Genomic DNA, 20,071 nt, shown 5'->3' with positions numbered 1-20,071 from the left:
TCTGTTTTGTTTTTTTTTTTTCTATTAACATTAAAGAGATGAACTTGTTGACTGAGGACTTGCTCCATATGGCTGCCTGCCTGTCCTGTTTTGAAGCTGTTTCTTCTGATATTGGGCCGCAGCTCACTGACCCATTTGTGAATCAGAAGGACCTTGACTACAGGATCACCCTGATCTGGGGTCTAATAATGTGCCTGATAAGTGATAGATCTTGAGTGCTCTTAGTGAACGAATGAATGACTGAACCAGCTAAGTAAACATTGCCCCCAAGAGATAAGATGTAGCTTGGAGGGAAGAAGATTCCGTATCAAAGCGATGTCACGTGGTCAATGAAACCTTTTGGGGATATTTTCTGCATTAATCTCAGCAAAAAGGAAGACGACCCGGTTGCAAAATTTGATAGATCAGACACTTTGGCTTCCTGAGAAAAAGCAGGGCAATTATTTCTTTTTAAAAATTTTATTGAAATATAGTTGATTAACTATATTTGTTGTGTTAATTTCTGCTGTACAGCAAAGTGACTCAGTTATACATATATATATTCTTTTCTTTTCCATTATGGTTTATCACGGGATATTGAATATAGTTCCCTGTGCTAGACAGCAGGACCTTGTTGCTCAGGGAAATTATTTCTTTTTTCACGTGTTGTTTGTCCCCAAAACAACAATCACCACTACTGCCACAAAAAACCCTCCACACATAAAAGAGTGGCTACAGAACAAATATCGTTAAGGATGTTTGATGTTCTTTCTCCATTCTTCCTCCAAACTTTAAAGGTCCCATAGGGAGTGAGAAGAATGTTGTTTTAGAAGCAGCAGAGAAGAAACAATTGAATAGAAAGAAGAAAGTTGAGGAAATGTCTCTTCTTGACAGTCACTGGTTAGGAACCGAAAACAGTGGTCATGGCCTCAGAACTCATGGTCATGTCCTTGGCATGCTTAGAAGCTCCAAGAATGGAAGAAAGTCTCTTCAAAGTTATTTTGAGGAGTTGGACACTACCTACCAGCCTTCTACCGCTTACCCAAGTTAAGAGGTTGAAGTGCCTCCAAGGCTTTAAGTAGCAGCTGAACATGTGATCTTGTTAACCCCGAGATGTTGCTGAGCAGTGACTCAGATCACTGTGGCAAGCGATCCTGGCCTGTTCCAGCTGCCCCAGCAGAAATCAGCATGAGGTCACCCTTTAGGCATATGGTACAGAGCTCATGCCCCCATCAGGACTTTAGATCCAGGACAACTTGAATTGGCTCTCCTGCACGTGGGACTGATGTTGAGGAACCCTTGGTGCTTTGGACTTAACCTGATTCCTAACCATTTCCAGTTCTCTCCTCCATCCCGTACCCCCTCCCCTCACATACATCACCTGGAGAGAAGGGGAAGATGCCAGAGAGAGTCAGGAGTCCTCATAATGCTTTGCTCTTTGGATGTTTCCTCATCGAGATAGACGGAGGCTTGTGTTTTCCCCAGGAGAAGGTAAAGTATGCTCAAGGTCGCCTAACAAATGTGTGATGCCTGTTTGGAATCAAATAACAGACTTGAACCGTTTGTCTTTTACTAAATGATAATCAAGGGGTGCCTCACACCCAAGAAGCCGGTGTGTTGGCTTTCACAAGAGAGAAGGTAGCCGTGTCACGACTCACGGAACATCTCTGATTTCGTACAAAAGACAGATGGGGGGGGTGTGGGGTGGCAAGAAGGTGGCTCAAGTGGTTGCCTCCCTTGAAACTTTCTCTGCCTTTTCATGACTCCACTATGTTTATGTAAATCTGGGATTATTTTGAAGCTTGAAACGTCTTTCTGTTCAGCTGAGTGAACGTGTGCCTGTTTTGAAAGTTGATAATGACTCAAGGGTATCCAGCTCTCAGGATTCAAGCCACTGCATGTTGGCAATGATACTGGATCCCAGTTTTATAAATAAAATGCTGGGGGTGCCGCCTGCAGGATCCAGACATAGTCTGTGAGCACATTCTAAATCCTGACCCATGGGTACACGGCCAGTGTCAACTACAAAAAAAACAGAAAGAGCTAGGGTCCAAAAGGGAAGGAGTTCCTATCTTCTGAAGTGAATGTCAAGTCACTGGTGCTATTCAAATAAATGACCTCTCAGGCCAGAAGGGACCTATGAAATCATCCTGGCCAACCCCTTCATTTTGCATCTCTGGAAAGGCTACGGTGATTTGTCCAAAGTCCACAATGTAAGAAGTTAGTTAAGAAGCCTGAAATGGAATTTCAGTTTCCTGTCTTGGCCATCTACGCTTATTCCACTATAACAGTGCTGGCAAATAGCTTCTAGTTCTTGTGCCAATTTTGATTGATTGGTGGAGACGGTCCGGAGCCCCGCTTGGAGGGGTCTGTGCCTTGTCTAGGCGTGTTGGGAAAGAGCGTGGAGATGAAGCATCAAAGGAGAAGGCTGCGGGAGAGGGGAAATCCTTGGTGTGTGTGGGGGGGGTACTTCCCCATACTTGCAATTATGTGTTTTAAAGTCACAGACTCACTCCCTCCCAAACGCCTTGGTGTTCATGAGGTCTTCCTATTTCCAAATGGTTTAAACCAAAGGAGAGGGTATTTAGTTGGGAGGAAACTCACTCATGGAGCAGCTTTTCCAAGTGACTTATCCAAGGTATCTAGGTTGTTAAGTAGCACTTTGAAGCAATGATAGGGTTTTCACTGTGGTTTTTATCAAGTAGCCTGAAGAGTTCTCCTTCTGCTTGGTTCACGTAGCTTAACCCTGGTACTCTTGAGGGGTCACTCAGCTCCCTGTTTCATTGCCGCCTTCTTATTTGTTCTTACATGTTGTCCACAGTTTGCCTTTCATTGCCCACCTACTTGAAGGGACCTCCCAGAACATCTGCATTAAATCCCTTCCCTCTGTAGATGGTTCAGAAAGGTTGTAAACTTGCCCAGGGTCATACAGCTAAATTGCAGAAGACAGCCAAACTAGATCCCTGTATCCTGACCATCACTGCTCCAAGATACTACCTTAGAGGTTTGCTACCTGTTACTTGTGATTTTGAAACTAGAAGGAACCTTGGAGGTAATTTATTTAATCTCAGTTTTTGGAAATGAGAGTGAAATTGAAAACAAGATCAGGGACTTGCCCAAGGTAACTAAGTTGTTAAATAGCACAAAAACCCTCTAGATCTTGAGGAGCAAAGCCAAACCCATGGTGTAAATTTTTTTCTGTACCATCTCTCTTTTCTCTTTTTTAATGAGAAAAATGAACTGTTTATCACAAAATCCACAGGGGGCATGATTGCCTTGCCTCATATTAGAATCTATAGGTGTTATATAGTTAGAATGATGAAACCGTGATTCAAGAGGACTTTTGCGAGTTATTCTTATGTAGTTTACATAGTAAATTTAGGAGGAAAAACTTTGGTCATAAATTTTCTTGTGATGTGACCCTCACGAGGTTTTAAATATAATTTTAGAACCCTTTCTGCTTCCAAAGATAAGCTGTCATAAGGACCCATGGTGGGTATAAATGTGCCTCTGGCGATTTAAGGAGCGCTGTGAATTTGATTGTCAAGCACAGCGCTAGGCCAGCACGGGAGAGGTGTTCTGTAAATGCAGCTTTGTTTATCTGCAGGATGTGGAGCATATACCACCAGAACTCTGCCATGGTTTTCCTGCGTATGAACAAAGTGTGTGTGGTAACACTTTGCCCAGAATCCGGTCAGTGTTTGGCCGGGAGGGAGCTCTGTTTCACATGCAGAGCAGTCTGTTAACATATAATTTGAGATGCATGCTATTGATAACAACATAGCAAGGGCTCTGTGATTTCCCATGCAGGTGCATCCATTGGCCCCTCTTGGCTGGTCTGGAAAACAGAATTGAGGCTGTCCTATATTTTAGCATTTTCAGCAGCCACTAGCTCCTCTTAAGAAATGCCACAGCCGTCTGTTCCCATTGGTCGCTCCACATCTATCTCTCTTCCCACCATGTTAGCCAGTGAGGAGGGAGAGCTATCTAGCTTTCTAAGAACTCTTGGTATTCAGAAGAGTGTGGACTCAACCTTAGCAAGTAGGCAAGGCAGCCCACCTTGGTGCCTTCGCCCTTTGCTGGAACATTTCCTTTTGAAGCACCACTGCTTTTAGAATCATCAATAGAAAACGTTTTCTTTTGCTTCTGGAACCACCATCTAACCTTGAGCCTTTGTTTTGGAAGATAATCGTCTAATTTCTGCACAAACCTGGGGAACACACCACTCTTAATTTCTTTCCCTCCCAGTCAGTTGTTTCAGCAAAATGATCCCCTTTCACTTTAACAAAAAGATTCTCTTGCGAGCTTAAAATATTCCGGATATGCTTTAACTTGCCTTGGGGTCATAGCACATGTCTTCCAGGACTGATAAGTCTTGTCAGTTGCCCCAGGGTGAGAACTTTAATAGGCAAATTGCGCACACCTGGTTTTGCAAAATTTTGGCCTAATGGGGAGCCTAGGTGGAAGTCAGTACTTCCACTCCTTAGTACACACCCTTCCTCTGCACCCCTTTTTAAAAGAGAGGCCTCAGAAATTGCTGCCTTGCTGCCATTTATCTTGTAAAACTTGCCTCTTTGCTCCCCTGTTGGGATCGTTAACGAGCTCAGGTTGTTGTTGCCGTCCCTGCTTCTGTCTTTTGAATTTGAAGGTCATGCCAGTGATGGGATGTGGTGTATGTATGGGGGAGTCTGGTTAAAAGGGAACAGGGCTGGCAAACTCTCTTTGTCAGATTATGCAGCCCTTGCCCTGCTCTTTGATTTGTGGCTGCCCTTGGTGTTTGCACAGCCTTTCCTGGCTCAGACTTCTCTTGGTTAGTTGAAGAAAGACAGCCTGGTACCCCGATGTTAAAGGCTGGACACTGGACTGACCTGTCTTTCACTCTTATTCATTCATTTGGTCATTCGTTCAAACACTTATTGAGCATTTGTGCTAAACGTTGGAGATTGACAGAAAGACCAGATCCTGTCTTCTAGGAGCGCATAATCTAGTGTTTCTACCTCCCATAGTTGGCAGGTGTAATGCACTGCCACACCTCCTAGGATGCACTGTAATGCATTTTCTTTGGCTTCTATGTTCTCTCTAATTGCTGAAGATCAACTCCCCCAAGTAAAGCTGTCGGGCGTCTTTCTTGTCATCCGCTCTTTCAGACATGTCAGGGTACCCAGGTGATCAGGATGCAGGACCACTTCCTTAAGAAGCTGCAAGTGGCATTGATGTATAGGTATATTCAGACCAGTGAATGGGCATCACCCTTCCCTTGAATGCTTTATGCTCTAGACTAGATTCCACATTGATCATGTTCCTTCTGCAGTCCTTCTAATATGCCTGCAGGATTCTTAGACCAGCCTTTTTCTGCAGTGTGCAACCTATATATACATCATTGCTTGACATTCTGCTAAAAGCTGATAAAATCTGGTGATGGCCTGTAGCTCTTTAGGCAATAAAAACCATATATATAAGGCTTCCCTGGCTCTGACTAGGCTATGGATGACCTTATTCTCCAAATCTGTTGTCAGTCTGTGTTCCACCATCATTTGCATGTATGTACCTCAGAAATTCCAGTCATCACCCCAGCAACGCCTGAAGTTCCTCTTTCAGGAACACTGGTGATCTTCCAGCCTCTTGGTTTGGAAGAGTCTCCCAAACATCTTTAGGAAAATTTGTTGATCTACTTCTAGCGTCCCTTTTTGGGCATATAAAAAGCTAGCACACTGCACAGGACATGAAACCTATCAGATATCCTATCTGTCTTCCACGGTTCTCTCTCTGTGTCCATAAACCATGGTTATACATTGTTTTACTATGTGGTTAGGCTAAACACCATTTGTGATGGGAAACAGTCGAGGCTTGTCGCCACTCACACGGCCACGCTTTGGCTTACCTTCATTGTACGGGTGAATGTCTCAGGTCTGCCCCGTGTGTCCAGGTCAGAGGGCATGTGCTTTGCTGTGGAATCCCAGAGGTCACTCCCTGCCTTTGTCCTCGACACCAAAGCTCATGTCACTTGCATCATGCTGTGACATGAAACAATATTGCATCGTAGGGAGTGCATAATGGGCTGTGTTGTCCAATTATCATGAGATTACCAAATACTTTTGCCTGGAAACTTGCCAGCAAGAGTGAACAAAGAGATGCCCCAAGCCACTTTTTCATCTTTATTCCTGAAGACTAAATGGCATTCCTAATATCCTCTGTACCTTTCTGGTTGAGTAAAAGGATAAGGCAGGGTTTGTGGGTTTTTTTTTTTGGACAAAGAATATGGCTAGTACAGGAAATCAAGATTTTTTTTAAAGCTAATTTGATGAAAATTGGTAAAAAGTCAGAAGGTGGAACAGAATACACCGACTAGAAAAGGAGATGATGGATTTCTAGGAAATGAGAGGTTGATATATTTATAGTAATGAAGAAAAGTTCTTCCTGGAATAAAAGCACTGAAGAAGTAACAAAAAGAGGCAAAGAAAAAGCATTTTCCTAGCACATAAACTATGAAGCCCATGCTTTTTGTTACTGGAAATTCTGACATTTCTTGAATTCTCCCACTTTCTTGATTTTTAAAATCTAACAACTTCGTTCCAAAGTCATCTTTATCCATCTCTGTGCTTTCGCTCTCCGAGTTGTCTGTGTCCTCGGAAAGTTAAAAACAAGTGGTATCTTTTTTTTTTCTCGTCTTCTCCTGGCAGAGGCCTACAACGGGCTGCCTTTCCCCTTCTCGGTGGAAAGAATGGAAACAGAGTACGCGGCCAGCGGAGCTCCATACGGATTGACATTCCTTGCTTCTGCTTTTGAAGTTAAGATGGTCACGAGAGAGAAAAATATTTTCAGTTCCAAGCCTAAGAAAAGGACATTCCTTTCCATCTTGGCACTCTTTTTTTCATGGTGTTGATTTCTCTCCGAATCATCTTCAGTCCCATTAATACATCACATCTGAAGATGAAATCACTTGTGTAAGTTCTTTTCCTCACCACACCCTTGATTATAGAGAAGGTGACGTTTTCTTAGATTTATCTATAGTAGCTTTAGGATATATTTTCCTGGCATTTTTTTTTTTGCCCTGGATGAGTTCCCATTGTTGATCAAGCACTTTCAAGAGAGTTTTCCAGAGCCCTGAGAGACCCATCCATGCATTCTGTTCTGTTAAACAAGGAAAAAAAGGAAAAAAAAAAAGTTTTGTTTTTCACCTTGCTGTAGAGAAGGAAATCTCAGAGGAATCGTTTTCCTTTCAGGAAGATTGGGGTTTTTAGGTTAAATTCCACATTATACAAATTCCCTGATGACAAAGAAGCTATGCGATCAACAATCTTTCTTCAAAATGCATTTCTCTGTTGAAAGAGGAGGGGATTCCATTTGAGGTTGTTGATTAAGACATGAAGATGAGGTCTGAAATTGGTGGTGGCTCAAGGTCGCTGGTAGAACGAATGGACCGTTTGAAAATTATTAGCAGCTGGTTTAATAGAGTTGTAACAACTACAGCTGTGTGAGAAAATCCACACACAAGGTATTTGGAATGTCCCCTTTGAGGTCCTTTCCTATTGTTCTAGAATAATCCTGGCATCCATTTAACAAAAGCACAACTTGGACAGAAGATTATGTAGCTTTATGCATGAGCGTGTAATACGGGCTTTATTTGCTTTAGGTTTTGGATCATCTTTGTATTTTTTTATTTTTATTTTTTTTAAAGGCTGGCAACATTTAAGCCTCTCACACAGCCTGCACATCCCCATGTCCCACCTGCTAAACCATGACTTCAGAGGCTCACGATGTTTGAGAATTTTAATGGCTTGTCAGAGGAGTTCTCTTTCTTTTCACCTAACATTTTTTATTAAAAGATTTTCATCATATCAAAGGATTTATGGGGTTTAATTTGCCAAACTCCAAGGCAGTGAAGAAGAAGACAAAAGAAGAGATGTTGTGCTTTCTACAACAACCCTTTTCTTAAAACACGGTGTTGGTTTCTGGTTTTATGCAACCTAATAGAGGAATAATTTGCTTAGATCTTGGCCTTCCTTCGTAGCTGGAGGCAGGCGCACACACACGTACGCATGTGTGTGTGCATATATAAAAATTTGGTCTGCAAAGAAATATGCCTGTTTCCTCCGTGTGTCATCTGTACCTTGCTAACCCAGAAACTTGACAGGGAAGAGAAATGCAGAGAGCATTCCACCCGTTCATGAATTCCACAGCCATGAGTCACCCTGGCCCCAGGCTTCTCGCCTCCTTGCCTCAGCCTATCCCTGCTCTCAAAGTCAGAGGTCTGGATCTCCAGTTCCTAACTTGAACTGAGCAAAGAGGTAGGAGATGACACAATGAACATAAAGCAAGAGTCCTATTCCTTATCTCAGGGCAAATTTCCAAAATACGCTACCAACGCACAAAAGTATGGAAGTCAGGTTTAGATAAATCCCTGCCTTACGTTGATTTTCAAAACTCTTCATAAATGAGACCTAGGGCTTTCAGTACACATTATGTACATTTGTTCTCCACCGCAGCTCCCTGAAGCAGATGTGCTCTCTCTGATCCACAGAGGTCAAGTGACTTCCCCAAAGTCACAGCTGGTTGAAAGCCAGGACAAAGTCCCAAACCTTGTCTTCTGACCAGTCCTTTCCAGGACACCATGGATGACTCACCCATGAATGACAAATGCTTTGTAGGCTTTTAAAGGAAGTTGGGGATATTCAGGAGACATCCTCTAACCTTGTGAGGATGTCTCATTGTGGAAGGAAGTCACCATGTTCTTCATAGAATAGTCCTTCTCGGAGCCAGTGGCCCAGATGGCCTGCTATGGCTTATGTAGGATGGGTTTTAGTGATGATTAAAGACGCGGTAAGATAGCAGATGCCCATTGAAATAGTAAACGGTCCTGTCACAAGAGTTTTCCTTTGCCTTTACTTCACTCAGAGGAGATGTATCCCAACTCATTCCCAAACTAATGTGTTTCATTAGGCTCCGATGGAGAAGGCGAAGGGATAGGTAAATGGTACTCAAGAGAGGGCAGGCACTATATTTTCTAAGGGCCAGATGACCTACTCTGTTTGTTTTCTAATCTTTACCATTATGGTTCAGTGGATCCAATTTTGTTGTTGTTCTTATTTAGCAGATGAGAAAACAGAGGACCAGACAGGTTAAGTAACTGGCACGTGGTCACATCCGTGTTAGGTGTCAATGCAGTGATGTGAACTCAGGTCAGCTGTGCTCTTTCCGTTGTGCAATGCTACCTACAGACCTCTCTGAGATTGTTGGGAAACATAATACTGGTGTTTCTGGAAGACAGAGAAGTCCATGAAAATAATGGCTGAGAATTATTGGTGACAGACAACGTGCCCAAATAATTTTTATGTATTATCTCATTTAATCCTTACTATAATCCTATGAAATAGGCGAGGAAATAGAGGCATAGAAAGGTTATACAATTTACTAAGACCAGGCAATTAGTAAGTGGATACAAACTCAGGCAAGTGGGCTCTGAGCCCATGCTCTTAACTACCATGCTGGGTGCTGCTAGGCAGGCCAATTGCCAGGTTCAAAATAGCCCTCGTCGGCCGTAGGTGTTTTTCAGCTGATCAGCTCTGGGGCTGGTGCATTAGAAAGCCAGCTTGACAATGTAGGTAGAGAGATGGTGCTTTAAGAGACCTTTGTATCTCTCTATTCGTATAGAAGATATCAAGATATTATTTCAAAAATCCATAAAACTTCATGTGACAGACTCTCCTTGAATGGGAGAGATCCCTAACTGGTTAGTCTTAAGGAAAATATAAAGACATTGCAGGGCTGTAAGCCAGGGAACTGATATGATTAGATTAGCATTAAAAAAATCTCTCACTCCAGATGTTCAGCTGCAGTAGAGACTACCTCAAGGTGAATTCCAGTGAAAACTCAATTGAATAAGTACTTTGTGTTCAGAAGGATCCTTGAAGGTTGTCTAAGTTTACATTGTCCAATACAGTAGCCCTGAGCCATTTTGAGCATTTGAAATGTGCCTGGTCCGAATGGAGATGTCGCTGTAAGTCTCAGACTGAATTTTGGGACTCAGGAGAAGAAGAATGTAAAATATCTCATGAATGTGTTTCTGTATTTGTTATATGTTGAAATAATACTTTTGGATATATTAGGCTAAATAGACTATATTATTGAAATTAATTACACCTGTTTCTGGCTGCTAGAAAATTTAAAATGACTACATCCATGGCTTGCATTATATTTCTTCCTGATAGTACAGGTCTAGGTAATTTCCTTGCTATCTCGTTACACAGAAAATACATAAGAATACCATTATCATAGGTTGATGGTGTATCTCTGAGAACCATCCGGTTAAGTATACCAACCTAAAGACTGTTGCTTCTTGGGTGATATTCTATGCCTTCACTGGCACTGTTCTTTTTAAAAACGCAGTTAAAAGTATAATTTTTCATTGATCACTGAAGAACTAACTGTTCTTGACTTATGTTTAAAAAAATGAGCTTGGACCACGTCTCATTAGTTACTCTAAATGGGTCAGAAAGTGGTGACCTGGTGATTAGATCAATCCACAGAGCATTGGCTTTTGTCATTTCTCCCTTCTACGTACTGTGTAGGCTTGACCACCTTCTCCTCACCTCCAGTACATCTTCCTGGTCCAGACCTACTTTGTCTCATCCCTGGACCATCTCAGCAGCTGCTTGAGCAGCTTGTATCTCCCCCACCCCCTTCCTCCCCTCCTCCCACCCCCAGAAGTCCTTCATAGTGCTGCCAAAATAATCTTGAGAGGACACAGCTTTCATTATATCACATTCCCCTGATTAAGGATGATAAGAGTTCCCTGTTGCTCTCCCAGTGAAGGGAGGGAGGGAGGGAGGGAGGGAGGAAGGCATCTGACATTTGAGGCTCCATCGATGTTATCTTATTTCATCCCTATGAGATGGATATTTTTAGTCCCATTATACAGGTGAGGAAGCAGTTCTGTATCTTGCCTGAGGTTAGGTGGTAGGCAATAAAGCTAGATCCTAACTGCTAGGGTGAGATCCTATTATCTTTCTTTGCTCAGACCTAGGCTAGTTCTACTGACCCAGCTGGCTGCCTAGCTTTCAAGAACATTCATTATCAAACCCACAGACCCACCATGTCCTTTGCTTCCCCAGCTGTTCTCATCATCTTTGTACTTGGAAACTGTACCGTAACAATCCACGCTTCATTATAAAGTGTTTATAATTCTTCAGTCTCTAATTTTTTTTTTCTGTTAGTCTTGTCCCAACTATGTTTTAACTTCCATGAGAAAGAGCATGCCTTATGCCTGCCTTTTGTCCACCCCCATGTTTCTTTCCTTTTTTTTTTTTTTTTTTTTTTTTGGCCAGGTCTAGAACCATACCAGCTACCTGGTAGGCACTCAGGTGTTCAATAAATGGATGGTGTTGGCACATGGTAGCTGGTCAATAAATATGTGTGTTGGACTCAGTTGAAAATGATTTTTCTTTTAAATGAGGGCAGAGAGCTCCAGGTCAGTGACTCCCTTTTCACCCGTCTAGATATGTGATGTAATGGCCTTTGCAATGACAAGATACTTCTAAGCCAGACTTTACCTCATTAAGTCTCAGATTTCCCACCTTATCTCAGTTGTGGGATGAGGTGGTCATGACTGGTGTCCCATGTATCTCCAGGGGGGGAATGGATTATGTTGCTTCTAATATTTCCTGGAGGGACATTTAAGATGTACCTCTTTTGAGGTATAAGATAAATGGTGCAGTCCCTGGAGGACAGTCTTTGTCTTCCTTGGGCTTCATGGAACAAAACTGAACATTAGATGGAATGGTCTGTCAATGGGGTCCACTGATTGATTGATTAAAGTTTGTGTTCAAATGTGTGTTCCAGCTGAACCTTGCTTTCTCAAATTGTATGGGACACACCTGCTCCTGTCTGAAGTTCGTGGAGAAAACTAGCAAAGCATTGACATCTGGTCCATTTGCTAATAGGCAGTTAGTGTTCTGTGGTCTTGGCTGTGCCGCTTTTGTTAGTGTGCCCACGTTATTATGTGGACACATATTAAGTATTTACACACTAAAGTGATCACGCACCCACACGTTCCCTAGAATGTGGGCTGACTTGTTGGACCTGGGGATTTTTTTTTTTAAGGGAGACTGTTTAGCTTGTTTGCTTATTTCTCTGAAAACACTCAAACGTTTAAAAATCATTTCCAGCTCGTAAAACCAACATACTAATAACAAATATACAAACATTATAGAAGTTGGAATTCAGGGAAAGTGAAAGTTCTTCTAACTCCACCCCCAGAGAAAACGTCACCGTGGAGGGTTTGGGGAATATATTTTCTTATTGTTTTCCTATATTTGTATACTAATATTATTGTTATGACCATTATTATTTAACTAGCAACAGACCATGTATTCTGTTGTGCAGCCTTTTTTTTTAACATCTTTATTGGAGTATAATTGCTTTACATGTGCAGCTCCTTTTTCACTTATTTATGCCTGTTTAAAGAATGCTTCCCCCAAGAATTCCTTAAGGAGAAGCACAGGTTTTGTAATGCAGGCGAAGGAGCTGAATGCCTGGGGTTCTTAGCTTTGGAGACAAGAGAGCTTTGCCTATGCTGTGCTGAACCTTGGCCATCAGTGACCTCATTTCTTTTTAATATGTGGGTCTTCAAGGACTTATATTTTTTGAGTAATTCCATAGAAATAAACTTTTGGGAGACCAGTTAGTTCTTTTCAATCCTGACATTTCTCATCCCTCCAATACACCAGCCTCCTGGAATACAGCAATGTTTTATGAGTGAAAATGGTATTTTGTAAGGACACTCTGCTTTGTCTGAAATTTCATTGCCAGAGGCAGGGACAGTATAAGGAGCACAGTAATGTGCACAAGGATGTGAGAGAGGGAGGATGCAGGTAGAAACCTATCATTAAGTTCCAAAATTTCCAAATCAACCAGGAAGTCTTACGACAAGGACAGCATTGAGATTAGGAAGGAGATGACTTAAGCTTGAGAATACAGAGGGAAATAGGCCAGCAGAAGGGTCCTGCTGATCTACCTTAGAGTAGCCTCCAGCCACAAGCCAGGCCCCTAACTCGTGGACATGGGGGACTGAAGCTAAAGCCTTTCTCTAATTCTGATCCTTAGCTCCTCCATCAACATTCCCCCCCACCGCTGCCGGGCACACAGATACATATATGCACAAACACATGCAGCCCATTGGCTCAGCCTGATTCCTTCTTTCCTAGCTACCGAGACCCACTTTCCCCCACATTTGTACATTTCTCAAAAAGGATGCATGTTACAATCAAAGTTTACATTGTGTGCTTGGGGTTTTTTACTTTGAAAATCTATTAAAGTATGTCATCATAAATTTGTTTTCGGCGGAAGGAAGAAGAATATGTAGGTTCCAGACACTGGCTGGGGCTGAGGTCGAACCAAACACAGTCCCTGGTGCCAGGGAACTCACACTGCAGTGTGAGGAGACAGGCAATTAGGCAGACAGTGCTGTGTGGAAAATGCTTGGGAACTTCAGGAACACCTAGGAAGGGTCTCAACCCAGCCCTGGAGTGCCGGACAGGGTTTTCTGGAGAAAGTGGTTCTCAGCTGCGGGTGATTCTGCCCCCAGTGTCTCCAGTGAGAGCGGCGGAAACACTTTGGTGGTCGCTACTGGGGATGATGAGGGAGGGAGATGCTACTGGATTCTATTGGGCACAGGCCAGGCGAGCTGCCAAGCATCCTACAGGGCCCAGGACAGCCCTCCCACAGCAGACATCTGGCCCCGGATGTCAGTGGTGCTGAGGTTGAGAAACCCTTGTCTAAAGTAAGACTGAAGGCTGAATGCAGATTGGTGGTTCTGGTGGAGAGAATCATAGGTATCCAGGAAGAGAGTTATTTCAAGGAAGAAGTGGGCTATGGTGGAGAATGGTGCAGAAGTTATGGTTAAGTTAAATAAGGAGAAAAAGTACTCTTTCATTGGTCCGAAGAACGTCGTTCCTGACCATGGTGTGTTTGTTTTAGCCGAATGGTAGTTACAAATGCCAGATGTAGAGGACTGAGGGAGAAGTAAGGAGCATGAAAGCAGCTTGTCTGTGAAAAGGGGGAATTAATGGTAATTATGGCAGTTATGGTTAAGTCTTCCTACTATGTAAAATGGTTTATGTTCATTATCCAGATTATTCCACCCAGCAACCCTATGAAATGTGGATTTCTTTGTATGGCTGACGAAATAGAGATTTGGAGAATTTAAATATTTGTCAAGAATTCATATAGCTCATAAGGCATAGAGTAGGGATTCAACCCTAGGTGGCTTTGACTGTACCTATATTGTTTTCCCAGGGGAGAAGGTAGATTAGAGGGACCTGGTGTGTGCGTGCGCGCGCACGTGTGCGTGTTGGGCGGGGTGGGCGGGGGCTGGGGAGTTCTTCCTGGATAGGAGAGTTTAAGATGGGAATAATTTAGCTGGTAGTCAGAGAGAAATTGAAAATGCAGACCAGGTGGGCTCCCAGGTGAGGCAGGAGAGCGTTGATCAGGAGCCCAGGTCTTAGCTAAAAGGGAGTGGAGCACGCCTTCCATTGTGGCAAGAGAAGAGGGAAAGGATGGGTACCCGCGGGGATGAGGAAGGGAAAGGCAGACAGAAGATGGAAACCTCTTCCTCTTCTCAGTTAGACACAGTGAAGAACGGAAGACAGGAAAACATCAGACTACTGGGTAAGTTTGAAACCGTGAATTTGCAGGGATACCAATCTAAGAGTAGGGAGAACACTGATTTACACGGATCCAAGGTTGAGATTTTTTCAGATGGTTATGAGGGAAAGACATTGGGTCGGGCTTCTTAATTTAATTATTTCGGGAGGTCATTCTCACAGTTTTCCTCCACCTGCTTGAATTCCTTTAAGGAGGAGATAGAGTATAGCTTTTCTTTTCACAGAACTAAAAGGCTTTTCAATGCATGGGGTGGAGCAGCTTGTTGCTAGAGACGATTATATGCAGATATAATCAGTTAAAAATTATCTTCCTGACCTTAAGGCTGGAGTTCCTAAAATCACTGCATAGGGATCATCTGAGGCTATTGCCTTAAGGAGTCACTAAAGAGTCTTAAATTGGGTAGAAAATGGAACACCAGGGCTGGCAGAAGAGTCAACATACTGGGTGAACGGAGGTGCAAACCACTGATAACTAACAATACCGTGCCATATCACTCCAGTGCTTTACATTTGATGGTTGTTGTTGTTGTTGTTTTGCGGTACGCGGGCCCCTCACTGTTGTGGCCTCTCCCGTTGCGGAGCGCAGGCTAAGCGGCCACGGCTCACGGGCCCAGCCGCTCCGCGGCATGTGGGATCTTACCGGACCGGGGCACGAACCCGTGTCCCCTGCATCGGCAGGCGGACCCTCAACCACTGCGCCACCAGGGAAGCCCTTGATGGTTGTTTTAAAAGTTAAAGTAAAGTTAAAGTCTTGTTGAAAAAATTTTAAATCATTAAGTAGAAAGTGAAAGTGTTGTTCACCTGGGCCCACACCCAGATGAATTACCTTATAAAGTTTAGAGACTTTATCTCCTCTTTTCAAATTGTTATTTCTCTTTATTTCCTTGTACAAATACATGGGCTAGGATTTCTGCAGTACTAAGTTATAGTGATGATCCTTCTCTGTTTTTTGATTTGAATTTTTATAATGTATTAAGCATGCTGCTCATTTACATATATATATCTTGTTAAAACATTTTTATTAGTAGTGGTTCTGGAATTTCATCAAATGCTGTTTAGCCTCTCTGTGTTATCAAATCATTTTTTCTCCTTTGACTTCCTAATGTAGTAGAATATAGATTTTCTTTTTTTTTTTTTTTTTTTTTTTTTGGCTGCTCCAGGTGGCTTGTGGGATCTTTCTTAGTTCCTTGACCAGGGATTGAACCTGGGCCCTCGGCAGTGAAGGAAAGTGCAGAGTCCTAACCACTGGACCACCAGGGAATTCCTTAAATTTTCTGGTACTGAAATACTGCCTTCCTGCAGTGAACCCCACTTCATCATGGAGTGATATTCCTTTAATGTGCACCTGGATTTTATTGTGAATTTTTGCCTCAATATTTATAAGTGCATTGGTCTGCTTTTATTATTTTTATATTACTATTTATTGTTTGGGGGGTAAGCTTTGATATCTGTGCTACACTATAATGTGTTTGGAAATATATTGGTGAAAGTCTTACACTTCAGACTTTGGACCAATTTAAAGAGCATTCTGATATACTGAATTTTTGAAGACTCTTCTCTGGTTGGGTTGGCTCTTTTTCTTGGATTAATTTTGGTAGTATATGTGTTTCTAGACAATCATCTATGACGTTTAGGTTTACAAATATAACTGAGTTGTACATAGTAATTTTTAAATTATATTTTATTTTCCTTTACATTCGTGGATATTTTCTGCTTCTTAGTTATATTTGTGTTTTGCCTTTCTCCCCTCTTTTTTCTTGTTAGGCTAGATAGTGGTTTTTATTTAATTTTACATAGAATTACATTTTTAAAAAATAAGTGGTTACTGAGGCAGTTTTATTGTTTTTTTTTTTTTTGATTCCTGATTTTCGATCTTAATAAAATTCTTTCTTTGTCTTTTCTTCCTTTTTCTTTTCACTGAGTTAGATGTTTCATTCATTTAGTATTATTTCTTGATTTATAAGAAGTATTACTATTTCTTGTTTATAATTTTCATAGAGCTATGAAGTTTCCTCTAAGTACAGCTTTTGCTAAATTCCACATTTTACATATGTAAGATTTTTTTTATACATAAGATTTTTAAAGTCACATTTTGTAATTGAGTTTTTGTTTCTGTTTATCCGAACTTGTTTAGAATAATGTTAAAAATTCCAAGTGTTTGGAATTTTTTGTTTACCTTTTTCCTCTAGATGGGCTGCTGTGTAAGTAGAAATGATAGACTACTTTTTTCTATTTGTAATTTATAATTTCTTAATTCTGGCATTAGAGATGCTTGTAAACCTCCATGGGCATTTGAAAACCTTTGTAAATGTCTCATACTTGCTTGAAATGAAAATGTGCTTCCTGTTTCCAGGATACAGAATTTGAAATGTGTCTCTTAATTCTATTAATTCTGTTATTTCTATCCTTAGTTGCCTTTCTCCATTTAACATATTAAGTACTTATATCTATCTCTTCTTGTATTGCCTTTTTTTTTTCTTTCTCCAGTTGGTGCTGTTGGGGGGGGGGGTATAAATATTCACGATCAGTTTTCATTGTGGATTGTAAGTTTTACATTATTAAATGTTCATCTTTATTTATTTATTTATTTTGGCTGTGCCTTGCGGCGTATGGGTTCTTAGTTCCCCGACCAGGGACTGAACCTGGGCCCCCTGCAGTGGAAGCTCGGAGTCCTAACCACTGGACCTCCAGGGAATTCCCTAAATGTTCATCTTTAAAACTTTTCAAAATATAATTTATTTTCCTTTACATTTGTGGAAATTTTTTATTTTTGCTTTTGCAAAAATTTAAAGATAAGCTTACAAGCTTTTTTATCTTGAATTAACCATGAGTAAAATTTATCAAGATCCCTGCTTTTCTTGATATACTTTTACCGTAGTATTACTTTAAAGATTTTGTGTCATTTTATGGTGTATCTCTTGTAGACAAAATGCAATTAGAGTTCATTTTTGAATCTAGTCTGGGAATATTTTCCATGGTAGTTTATTGATTTAACATATACACCTGACTCTAATTAATTTTTTGCACGTACTTGTATATTTCTACACACTTTTCCTTTGTTCTCTGTTTTTTACTACGTGGGCTGTGTTTGCTTTGATCACAAAAAAGATTAAAAACGAGTCTATTTTTATTACTAATTAAATTTTGAGCTTTAATACCTCTATTTAGTAACTGCAGAAAGAATACTATCGAGTATTTATATTTGTCCTTCTGTGAGAGTTGAGAATATTTTTCCACTTAAATTTATCCTCTAATGCCAACCACCCCCACCTCTTTCTTTTTAACTTGTGCATTTTTTAAAAATTTATTTTATTGCAGTATAGTTGATTGACAATGTGGTGTTAATTTCTGCTGTACAGCATAGTGATTCCGTTATACATATATATGCAGTCTTTTTGATATTCTTTTCCATTACGGCTTATTGCAAGGTATTGAATATAGTTCCCTGTGCTATACAGTAGGACCTTGTTATTTATGCATTCTATATATAATAGTTTACATCTGCTAATCCTAACTCCCAATCCATCCCTCCCACCTCTTTATTTTTGTTGTTATGCTTGAGGATTTTTCCCAATTCTATATAATTTTATTGTTATTATATGGAATAATCTATTGTTATTATAATTGTTCCCTTTAAGGGATTGTAATTTTGTTTTGTAATTATTATAAATTGATCAATCTTTGTTCTAAATGTACGTGGATTCTGTGTTCACATCCTCTCTTTACCTCTAAATTCCCCATTCTTGAGATCTTGATTTTGAACTTTCTTTTGGTTGGATATATTACATCACTGAATAGATTTTGAAGAAGAGTCAGTAAGTGCAGCATTCCCTGACTGTGCTGATTGGAAAATGTTTTTTATTACTTTTATACATGGTTGCGAATTCAGTTGGGAAATGAATACTCCGATCTTGCTCTCTCTTTCTCAAGCCTCTGTAGACATCCATTCACTGCTCTTTTTATCATTGAATGTTATTGGGAAGAAGTTTGTGGCTGTCTGACTTCTCCCCCTGCAATTGACTAATTTTTAAATATCTTGATTTTGTAGAATTCAGTGTGTATCCTAGGAAACTGTAACTTTACCGAGATGTCTCGATTTTGATGATTCTCTGTTACTTTTCCCTGGAACATCAGATATTCCTGTATTTCGGGGAAGTTATTTTCCATCACAGATTTGAGCATATTTTGTTTTGCCCTGTTTTGTTTTACTGTCTACTTGAGAATACCTTTTATCTGTATGTTGGATCTCTGTTTTCAAACTCTCTTACCTGTCATGTTCTCCACTTGCTTTCATCTACTTGTCCTTTTTCCTCTGCATTTTGTGCAGTTTTTTTGAAGACTGTTTTCCACATCATCAACTTTCGTTCTGGTTTGTGTATTTTACCTCTTATTACTTTAATATATTTGTTGGTTCTGCAGTGGTAATTATTTTTGTTGTCAGTTTCTTTCTTCAACTGCCAGTTTCTCTTTTATCTCATGCTGATGTCTTATCATCTTATCTTTGATCTCTTCTTTTATAGTATCTCTGTTAATTGTTGTATATAATATTCTTCTGTGCCCTGTTCTTTCAAAATAGATTGTTCACTGGTCTTTTCCATGCCATATTTCTTTCTGTCACTTTTTTTGGCCTCAGTTCACTTTTTCTAACTTACTCATCTTCAGTTAGGACATAACTCTCAGAACTTTCTCTTGGCCCCCAGGTAGTGAGGATAATATCTCTCTAAATTTCCTCCTTAAATCCTGCTTAATTCTGCTTTCAGAACCTGAGTTTGGGTCTGGATGGACTGCCTTTCTTCTGTAGCCTTCAGCAATCTACAAGGGTCCTGGTTAGTTGCCTAGGTAGGACACAGTTGATGAATCTTATCTCTGAACTCTGTGATTCTCCGTTTTAAGTCCTGCTTTAGATTTGAGGGTCCCATAGATCTACTGGTTTGGTGTGGCCAGTTTTTTGGGTTTTTTCTTTGTTTATATTTTCCTCTTTTCCTTCATCCAGGACTTCGTTTGCAGTTTGACACAATTAGCCACCATTTTTTCTGGAAGTCCCTTGGTTAGCTTAAAGCACATATCCTTGTTTTGAGGGATTTCCAAACACTTCTGTGTTTTCAGACGTTGATCCTTACAGTGGATTTAACTCAGCACTGCAGCTTTAGTGTGGTAATCAAATAACCACGCCAAGTTTGAATGTTTTCGAGTAAGATTTTGTTTATTATGAAAGCCTTCTGTCATACAAGAGTCTTGGGTCCTGAGGGTTTACCCAGCTCTTAGTATTTTCTGTATAAAATACTCCAGAAGCCTTTCCTTTGTGGATTGCCACATCCCACTTTAGAAATATCAAGGACACCATGTCATGAACCGTTCTTAAATTATTAAGGGAGATGAATATCAGTATCAGCATTGTCTTGGCCACAGTATTCATTCTTTCACAGATATTA

The 20,071-nt window shown here is 40.8% G+C and overlaps 1 protein-coding gene across 14 annotated transcripts in view; it reads left to right on the top strand.

Moving 5' to 3' along the window:
* ZNF462 (zinc finger protein 462) overlaps window positions 1-20,071 on the top strand; it is a 161,923-nt gene that overhangs the window by 25,445 nt on the left and 116,407 nt on the right. The window contains exon 1 of one of the 14 annotated variants that reach the window (XM_028493706.2): window positions 1,135-1,470. The exons of the other annotated variants lie outside the window; for them this stretch is intronic. The gene's annotated coding sequence lies outside the window, so the exon portion shown is untranslated. Of the gene's footprint in view, window positions 1-1,134; window positions 1,471-20,071 lie in introns of those variants that run through there. 14 annotated transcript variants of the gene reach the window in all.

Source organism: Physeter macrocephalus, chromosome 9 (genome assembly GCF_002837175.3).
Source record: "Physeter macrocephalus isolate SW-GA chromosome 9, ASM283717v5, whole genome shotgun sequence".
Classification (NCBI taxonomy): domain Eukaryota; kingdom Metazoa; phylum Chordata; class Mammalia; order Artiodactyla; family Physeteridae; genus Physeter; species Physeter macrocephalus.
Note: the sequence above shows the minus strand (reverse complement) of the source record. Positions and strands in the feature narration are given on the sequence as shown.